The sequence below is a fragment of the Micrasema longulum genome, unplaced genomic scaffold (genome assembly GCF_059751315.1).
Source record: "Micrasema longulum isolate JH-2025_06_02 unplaced genomic scaffold, ASM5975131v1 h1tg000087l, whole genome shotgun sequence".
Taxonomy (NCBI): Eukaryota; Metazoa; Arthropoda; class Insecta; order Trichoptera; family Brachycentridae; genus Micrasema; species Micrasema longulum.
In genome coordinates this window covers 440317-449997 of record NW_028277293.1, presented here as the reverse complement: position 1 = coordinate 449997, position 9681 = coordinate 440317, and the positions used below count along the sequence as shown (strand labels likewise).

Sequence of the window (9681 nt, the reverse complement as noted above, 5' to 3'; positions counted from 1 at the left end):
TGAAATCACAGTTTATCAATAATCAATTAATTTTAAAATGAAACATAGACAGTTTTGCAGAAGTACTTTGAACATAGATAGTTTTGCAGTTGTATTCAATCGACATAGGCAGTTTTGAAACAGTTTCATATTTAAACTTCTATCTATCTACTCTTGAGAAATTACAATTTTAATCTATTATTACACTTTTATGTCCATTTCTTCATGCATTAAAGTCTCTTCACTATCAATTTTTTCTACAGTATTTTCATATTGTTCTTCTTGAAGATCTACAGTATTTTCATTTTTTTCTTCTTGATTAAAACAGTAATAGCGCAGATAATCTTAAGAAAGTTTGATCAGAAGATTTCGTACATCATTTAACTTTGCTGTTTTTACAGGAACTTCAACATTCATTAAAACAGGTTCAATATTTTCGAATGATTTGCCTCTTTTACAAATGTTCCCACAATTTATGACGTCGAATACAGAATTAGGTTCCCCTTTAATTGCAATTCTATTATTTTTATGTTTTCTTAAAAATAATCTTTTAGAGGCATGGATGTATGCCTGGAAAGTGAATTAGCGATGAACGAAAGTAAAGCCCTTGTTATATTGGTCAGTAAATGGTACAAGATCTTGTGCAGAATTTGGTCACATAAATATTGTGTCCTAAATACACAAATTTGATGAAATCTGTGGTCAAATTCCAAAAACGTAAAACACGTCCTATTTTTCAAACAATATTTGAGCCAATATCTGCGCGCGCATTCCACTATAATATTGTTAGCTGTCAACTTCAATTTTCAAGCCATATTAAATTATTTCTTGTTCCTTGTGTAATTTTATTTATTTAATTTGAATGGAAATTATTATAAAAGATTATTATAAAATCAACAATTTATTTATTGAAAAAACAAATAAGTATGTAGTTATTTACGAGTACCCACATTATATTGAATTGTATTATTTTCTAGATATGAATATAAATCAATGCACTTTTATATGAATATAGATCAAGTGACTCGTATCTTTTCGGTGACAGGGTCTTACCCACCTCTACTGGAAACATTACTGTAATTTTCTTGATGTGATGTGGACCTTTTGTTTTAAGCCAACGTGCCAACATTACCAAAGCTATTTTGCCCCCCGCAACTGTCGCAAAATAATTTAACGTGACTAACAGTTTCTTCAAAATTGGTATTCATAAGCCGATGAAATACTGCTGAAGCAATTTGATTAGATCCTTTCATAGCCTCGGTCTCCAGCCACGTGTAAATAAATGTGTTTGAACTGCTTTGAGGCCCACGAGATGGTCCTTGGCATTTTGTTAAGTTGTACACATAAAGTTGTCGGCTAGTGGGGGCTCTTTTGGTAAAACCAAATTTTTTTGACAATTGAAAAAGAAAATTATATCGATGTCCAGTTGTATTTTGAGGCTAGTGTAAAACCATTTGGCCTATAGCTTGTGAATACGAAGCTGCGCTATTTGCAGCTGTTTTTAACTGAGTCACATTCACTTTTAATAGATTCTTTTGATTTAATGCATTTCGAACAAATGTCGGTAGTGGGAGATTTAAAACTCAAACTGAAGTATTTATTAAATATACATCGGAAAAATTCATATCTCACCGGCACATTATGAGCATCATCATTGTAAAACTTGTGTAGCTTCCTTATGCTCAGATCACTGCTTACATATTGTACAGCAGATTTCCCTCTCACATAATGTGATTCCACAGATTAAAGTCCTTCTATTATTGTATTCTCTCACTAAAATATTCACTGTAAAACTTTCACTGCTTTTTGACCCTGATGAAAAAAAAATGAAGTTCAGTTCAGTCAAATTCGTCTTACTAAACAGATATTCCAAGCTAGAAGTCTGTCTCTGACATGCTCCTCTTTGACTTCTCGGAGGATGGCTTTTCCGCGAAGTTGCACTGCCTCTGTTTGGCTGCCACATACCATCTGAAGAATATCTTCAAAAACCCTTTGGTATGCGGAGTCAGGAGCACAAAATTACTCCAGGAGTGGACGAACATATGTTTTATAAATTTTGAGTTTAACAAATCTTGGGCGATGTGAGCGAATGTTTTCCTAATGTATAAGGGGAATTAGTGCTTTTGACAATTTCAATAAAATGTGATTCCTATTTAAGATCACAAGCAATCACAAATCCGAGATCTTTATGTGACGTTACTGCTTGCACTTGATTTCCATCCACAGTATATATTATTTTCGAAGAATTGTATTTTATTACCCAGATAGCAATGTAAACTTGACTCAAGCTTGTATCAAGTTTGAAGTATCAAGAGTGAAAGCTTGACCCAAGTTTGAGATTGAAGAACTGTGTAAACTTGAGGTCAGTTTAAATCAAACTTCCTAGTTACCATCCAACAAACTTTCATGATGTTTGTTTTTACAAACATCCTACAAGGTTGCCACACCAATATTAATGCAATTTTGTGTTTATTTCTACAAAGCCACAAAAAACTCGAAGAATCTTTAAAATATTGAAATTAAATAAAATATCTTGTTATTTTTACTTAGTATATTTATTTTGAATAAATTATAAAAATTACATGCTATTTTTGCCAAGAAAGTCAGATGATGTGATGTCAAATAATTCATGTCAATTGACTGAAGACCAGTCCGGCGCATTCTTTTGTCTCAGCTCTGAAACAAATAAATAAAACTTTCTTATGACTTACTAGCCTTTTGACTAGCGGGATTTCTCATGGTAAAAAGTATCCGATATTCAAATCAAAATTAGTTGCATCAGAGGGAAAACATTTTGAGAAGGGAATATGGAAGTCTAGGTATTTACTGGGCTCATGTACTGTCATTGGCTGGTTTAAGTGGCCACTTTACAAACTGTGTAACATTTCTGCCTATGTTAAAACATCTACATTTCCTCAACTCTTCCATCTGTCAACTTTTGTTAAGTATAAGCTGAAACCATTTACCATGTGGGTGAGATTCATCCGGCTGAACCATTTACATGTACTAACTAGGCTATGCCGAATTTTTTTTTTCAAGTTTCATACTCATACCAGTTAGTTTAGCCCTGTAAGTTCCTAGACTTCCATATTCCCCTTTCAAAAATGTTTTCTTTCTCTGTTGCAATAAATCTAGAACTTTTTATTTTTCTCATTTCATCAGAGTCTAAATCTTCAGCTTTTTAAAAATACTTTTAAAATTATATTATTTAAAAAACATTAGCATCAAATTTTTGTCTAAACTTGATAATGCCAGCTATCCTGGTCGTTCCGCTGACGGACGGCTTCGGCAGCTTACGTACTTCCGCCCGATCGACTTCGCTAACGTCGTCTACTGTTGGAAAAACGAAACAGCTGCCCACTAGACCCTTCCGCCTCAAGAATTCCACTTTCAAGGTATTTTCATTGTGCCTCAAAACTTTCCCAACATAAAAGTTTACTGTTTTTTGGTTTATTTTTTACTCAAACTAATCTCCATGTTTTCATAATATGCGAATCTGATACAAATATCGTCATGATCATAGAACAACGACGCATGTGATTTTCTTCTTAATTTTTTTTTTTACACTTGTATGTCACAACTCAATAAGTACAAAAGCATTTTTTTTTATTGACAAAATGGACTGCTTTTACGATAAAAAACTGACTGAATTAAATTCATGCTGATCTTTATCAATCTCGCAATTTAAATTTTTTTATAAATAAAAAAAAATGTTCAATAATATAATTAATATTATAATAAATTTGATTGATTTATTTCTCCACTCCTAAAATCGTTAACGTTTACAATTTATACAAAGTAAGAAATAAATTTAAATAGGTTTTTGCTTTTCATAATTATGTATTCTTGGTGCATTGGACAATGCATTGAAATGTAAAATTGTCAAGCCAGGGCAGGGCGTCCGTAGAATATTGCAACAAAAAAACTTGATAATTTCATGTTCTATCACAAATAATATCTAGAATAAAACTCCTTTGGTGAAAAATGCCTTCATAGTATTTGTCAACTCTTACCTCCAGGACTTTTACAGCAATGGCACCAATCGACTACAATTAAAATGCCAAAACTGTTTACATAAGATTATATGGGGCGGTATTTTGATCAATACATAATTTTCACACAAAAGATTCTTTAAGGCGGTTCATCCAGCCAAACACAATTTCATTTTCGTTTTAAGACGGTAGTGAGTATTAAAAAGAGACAGCAATATATTTGTCCGTGCGCGCGGGTGAGTCAAGCTTGGGTAAAGTTAAATACAGTATGCCCGCTAAGTACCCGCAAAAATGAGATTTTTTTTACCTGCATGGTCATGAATTTGAATTTGAGTTCCAATATTATTCCAAATTGAAAACTATAATTACTTTTGCAAGATAAATAATATGTATTATGTTACAGTACGGACTCACGGCTCAATTTATTTATTGTATTTGGATTATAAATTTGTACTCACCTATCATTAATTTTCGTATAAACTATTTTTTTACATCGTTTTTGGAATATTATTTATTCCTTAGTCTTAATATATCAATGTGGTGGATACGATTTAATGCATAAAAAGTATACAAAAAAAAAATATTTTATCATTAATAAATATTTTATTATTTATCCAGATACATATCCAATTACATTGACAAATATATTATTGTTGATAAAAAAGAAAGTAAAAAATACCATTTAATTATTAATAAAAGCACACATATTCTATCTAATACTTAACATATTTTTTGTTAAAGCTACACTTTATTCACAAACAACATAATAAAAGTAAAATATAATATACTTGTTGTCTTTAAAAAAAAAACATTTATTGAAGTCAAAACACCGAAATTTGCTAGACAAATAAAAACAGAAAAATTACACAGGTAAAGATTATAAACTACTTTATACTACTACTTTCCCTTTTCCGCACCCAAAGTACAACAAGGTACACCAAATGCAGTGTATCTTGATCATTTTATTACATGAACAATCGAACACTCGACCTCATGCACGGTAGCCAAATGCGCTACCACTATGCTACGGGGCAGACAAAATATTGAAAAAAAGGCGGACAAAAGAATCTAAACTTGGACATTTTAACTAATGGGGTCGAACTCTTTGATAAATACACTTTTCTTGGATCATTACAGATAACAAATACATGGTAGCAAATTTTTCATAATAATTATCCCAAATAATAATTTTACATGAACTAGGTACATTTTACAGTACATGTGTATTACACAAACAAAAAAATAATTATGCATTTAGATCCGGATAGATCCATAATAAATTAAAAATCAAACACTAGTCTTGAGTTAATGAATTATTTTAAAAAAATCATTTGCTCTTACGTTTCTGATTGTCTGCACATTTTTTCGCTATTGCCTCTAATATATACACAGGATCCCTAATCGGCATGTTTCGATGATACCTCGGATCGACTAATTCTGGCAAAAGGCAATTTAGATAAAACAATTTCAATGGTTCTAACATTTTATTTTTCCAAAAATCTTCATCTTTTTGGATGTATGTGATATGTAGAGGGCGGTCAGAGCCAGTCCATATCGCAAATATCATACCTATGCTCATAATTCCAGAAACTATCGCGTGATTTATGTCAATTTTATTTGATTCATTACGATCTGAATGTATCGAAAATATTCTATTGCACATTTCACAACAAATGTGCTATAAAAACCTTTCCGAACTTCAGATCTAAACTTTAAATTTATAATGGAGCACTGTAAAGCATTGTCATGTTTTGCGATTTCTTGTAATTGTTCAAAAAAAACCCTAAATCAATTATTCTTCGTCCACTAATACTAAAATGAGTATTGTCGTCTTCTTTTTTTTTTACGTCCAAACAATATCCAACATCTTCTTCAAGTATTGTTTCAGATACCTGTTGAAAAAATAAAAAAATATATATGGTATTTGCAATATCCAACAGTGCACAAGACAATAAAATAGGAAACATTATATTATTATGTTCAACTTTTATTAACATAATTGAGTTTTCTAAGAAAAGAACCCTTAACGAGGAACGCAATTAGCTGTGGTTTTAATATGTATTTTCAATCACCAAAAAATCCGAGTTTGACTCAAATAAATATGTAGTTCCAAGAATCAACAGTGCTTATCATGGAGTGTGCATAAATGTTTCGGTGAATTCTATTTTTAATAAGCTAGAGATAGTAACTCAGTAGGTATATAAATTAAATGATTTATTTCATTGTTTGGTAATATTATTACTAAAAAAAAACTAAAACCAGCACTATATCCAGAATGCAAAGCTGAGATAAGCTTTGTAGAACAAAATAAAAGTCTTTTATGATGGTTCGCCCATGCGGAACGAATAAATGATGGATGTAGAAGTCGATGAAGGTCGAGAAAAACGTGGCATGATCAAGTACAATAAATATTTGAGTTGTCCCATGTCGGAGTAATCGGCGTGCGCGCACGAGAAGATGCATGAATGTGAAAGAAGCATGCCACGTGTGCCAGGACAGAGAGGTATAGCGTTCTATTCTCTCTGCCTACCCCTTTGGAGAAATGGCGCGATGTTTAGTTATTTAGTTAGTTATTGAGCATAGCATAAATATGATGCGAGTATGCCTAAATTTATAAGTACAACAAGTGCTTGAAAGTGGACATATGAATTATTCTCGTGAAGATATATGATACCAGGATAGATTGGTGTGGCGTTCTACCTTCTCTGCCTACCCCTTTATAGAAATGCCGTAATGTCTAGTTACTAGTTAGTTGTTTATAATTAATTATATTAGGTAATTAAATTTATGACAATACATACGGTTGAATGAAACATTTTCCTGAAACACGTTTATTGTTTAGGTGGGTAGAGGTATATATATATATTTTTTAATGCACTAACAATCAACATAACATCAAGTATCCATCAAAGATGTTGCTACATTATCTCTGTTTAAATCACGTCTGAAGAAAAATCTCTTTTCTACTCCTTAATCTCTCCTCCTTCCCTCTTTTTTTCATTTTTCCCATTGAGTAATAGTTTTGATCTAAGGTAATTTATAAACAAATACGTTTATTTCTATTTTTATATGTTCTGTAACTTGAAAAAAAAAAAACTATTATTTTATTGGTTGGTTGGAAAAAATGCCATTTGGCAATAAGCCCGCCAATGTACAAATAACATTATGTACAAAACGTTAAATAAATAAATATTTATTGGATAATTCAAGGCCTCGGAAAACAAATCAATCAGTTGGTAATGTCGTTTCAGTTTCTATGAAGCTCTGCGCCTCATATATAATATGCTAAAGAATACTCGATTCCGAAACACACTGTAGTTATACATGCGAAAATATAAAAAAAATTCTTACCTATTTCTTTCTTCATTTATCTTGTCAAATCTCTTGGTCTTGTTACGACATTTATGTTTTCTTGTAAAACCTTTAGCTTTAATTGTTTCGGAACCCATTTTTAATTCAAAAACTTTAAAAAATCACAGAAGAAACGTCCCGAAAAATCCGACACAGAAAACACGTCCGTACTCGGTGAATGCCCGAGAGAACTGATACCAAACTGTACGTTTTATATATGATTGATTCTCAATGAAAATACATGATTTTATAATATTAATTACATTTATATTTTAGCATTTTTTGAAAAATAAAAAATATATGTAACTAGAAAAATGTGTGTTGTATAGAGAAATGTAAAAAAAAAAACAATTTTGAAAGTAATATACATAAGAAAGAGCCAATTAGTTTCAACAATTTAACCCAAAATGGACTCTGAAAGAATTGTATTTTACGAAAATTATATGCTTTTTTTCAAAAAATTAACTCATCATCGGCTTAGATAAATAATAGATCTTTCAATAACTACAATAAAAAATATTACAATATATTATTTAAATATAGATAATTTGTGTTGAAAATGTTGAAAAAAACGAAAAGTGCACTTTTCCTTGCAATTTTTCAGTCAAATAAAATTTTAAAAAAACATTTTTACTTCATCAGTTTACTAGATAAATGTTTGATCTTTTATGTGGTTTTAAAAAAAAATTGTTATACTTATTATTAGGCTCTAAATTTTAGTTTGAAAACTGCCTTTTTTTGCTCCGCGCTGGATGGATCGCCTTAATTTTTCTACACAAAATGCCAATTTCATAGAAAATCGTCTAATATAATTACAATTTGAGTAAATTTTGCACTACTTTACAGTGAAACCGTTTACCAATATTCAAATTATCTTCCAATTCTATGTGATGTCGTTATTCGGAAAATGAAAATTATTTAATGAGAACGCTTTGTCGAAACGATCGCTGGTCCCTGTTTTGCCTTACGGTACAACATTTCCAACTTTTAAAATTTCGTTATTAGGAAGACGTTCTTTGGGTTTATTTCGATTTAATGGCCATAAGCCACATTTAATAAATCTGCTGCGGAGGTTGTTTTTAGAAGTGCCATCAGCATTCAATTTCTCCCAAAGTTTTTATTGAAGTCTCAGGAAAGCATCTTTATTTAACGTCTTGAAACGTCAGCCTTCGTTTTGCTTCCACCCAGTTAGAATTTCTCTCCGATACTTTTTAAGTGGCGCATAGTAAGCGACATCCAAAGGTTGTAAGATGTGCGTCGAGTTTGCCGGGAAACACACAAATTTTATATCATATTTAGAGCACATTTCTAATACTTTGTCGCTGAAGTGAGATGACAAATTGTCTCCAGTGATGACTTTGGTGCCCACTTTCGTTTTAGCGTAAGGTATAACTACCTTCTCAAACCAATCCTCAAACACACCATGTCGAACCATCCACTGCGAGATCTGTTGTATAAAGTCCCAGGTGGACCTCCTTCGATCCAACTGTCCCACATATGTTCAGCTTTGTACACAACGTAGGGGCTTAAAAGATGGCCATCGGCTGTTCCACAAAACATTATACTGACAGCAGTTTTTGATGTATTTATCAAACGCTCTGGATATTTAGTCCCTCTTTTACAGATGATTTTCTTTGCACCAGGGTCATCAGTTAGATTTGTTTCGTCATAATTAATTATTCGGTCTGGGGTCGCACCTTCACATGTCAGTTCAAAGTTGTCGAAGAAAATGTCGATGGTTCCTTTGCACGAGATGATGTTATATTTGTAGCTTGTCGACAAGAAAGCTCTTTTTCAGAAAGTTTAGCTCCCAATCTCTTCCAGGAATATGGCATTCTTTTGAACCAATTTTCTGTAGGTATCTTTGTGCCATATCCTTAAGTCGAGTAAGTCTATTGGGAAACCCCACTCTGATACAGTTTTAAGAAAATCACTGAAAACTTTTTCTTCAATTGGCTTTAACAGAGTCGGATGTCCAGCCCATTTTCTGGGTATTATTTAACCCCCTGCATTTCCTAGAAAGCGTTGAAATCGGAATGTGGTAGTGTTCCGATGCCAAAGATAGTGTCATAATTTTGTTATTTACCTTCCGAGCATTTCATCACCGTAAGCATTGTAAGGACAATAGTTTTTACCATTTTTAGAGTGTGACAGTTTTCGTTTGTAATTTCTCACCAAACGACCTGAAAGAAAAAAATCAATCAATACATTTGCAAAAATCTGTCATGGTTTTTGTTATGAAAGTATTTAAAATGTAAGGTTTATTTGGAAATGGGGCTATTTGAAATTGCCAATTAGCCCCATTTCGTTTCTCAAATTGTAAATATCTTTCTATTGAATTGAGCTTACAAAAAGCAAA

General features: G+C 31.9%; 1 long non-coding RNA gene across 1 annotated transcript; it reads right to left on the bottom strand.

Moving 5' to 3' along the window:
• Positions 1–4780: 4780 nt before the first annotated feature.
• LOC148284799 (uncharacterized) lies at positions 4781–9681 on the bottom strand. The gene is made up of 2 exons (XR_015823796.1): positions 7323–9681; positions 4781–5863 (listed from the first exon to the last, which is right to left on the bottom strand). It is a non-coding gene; the product is annotated as an uncharacterized LOC148284799 (long non-coding RNA).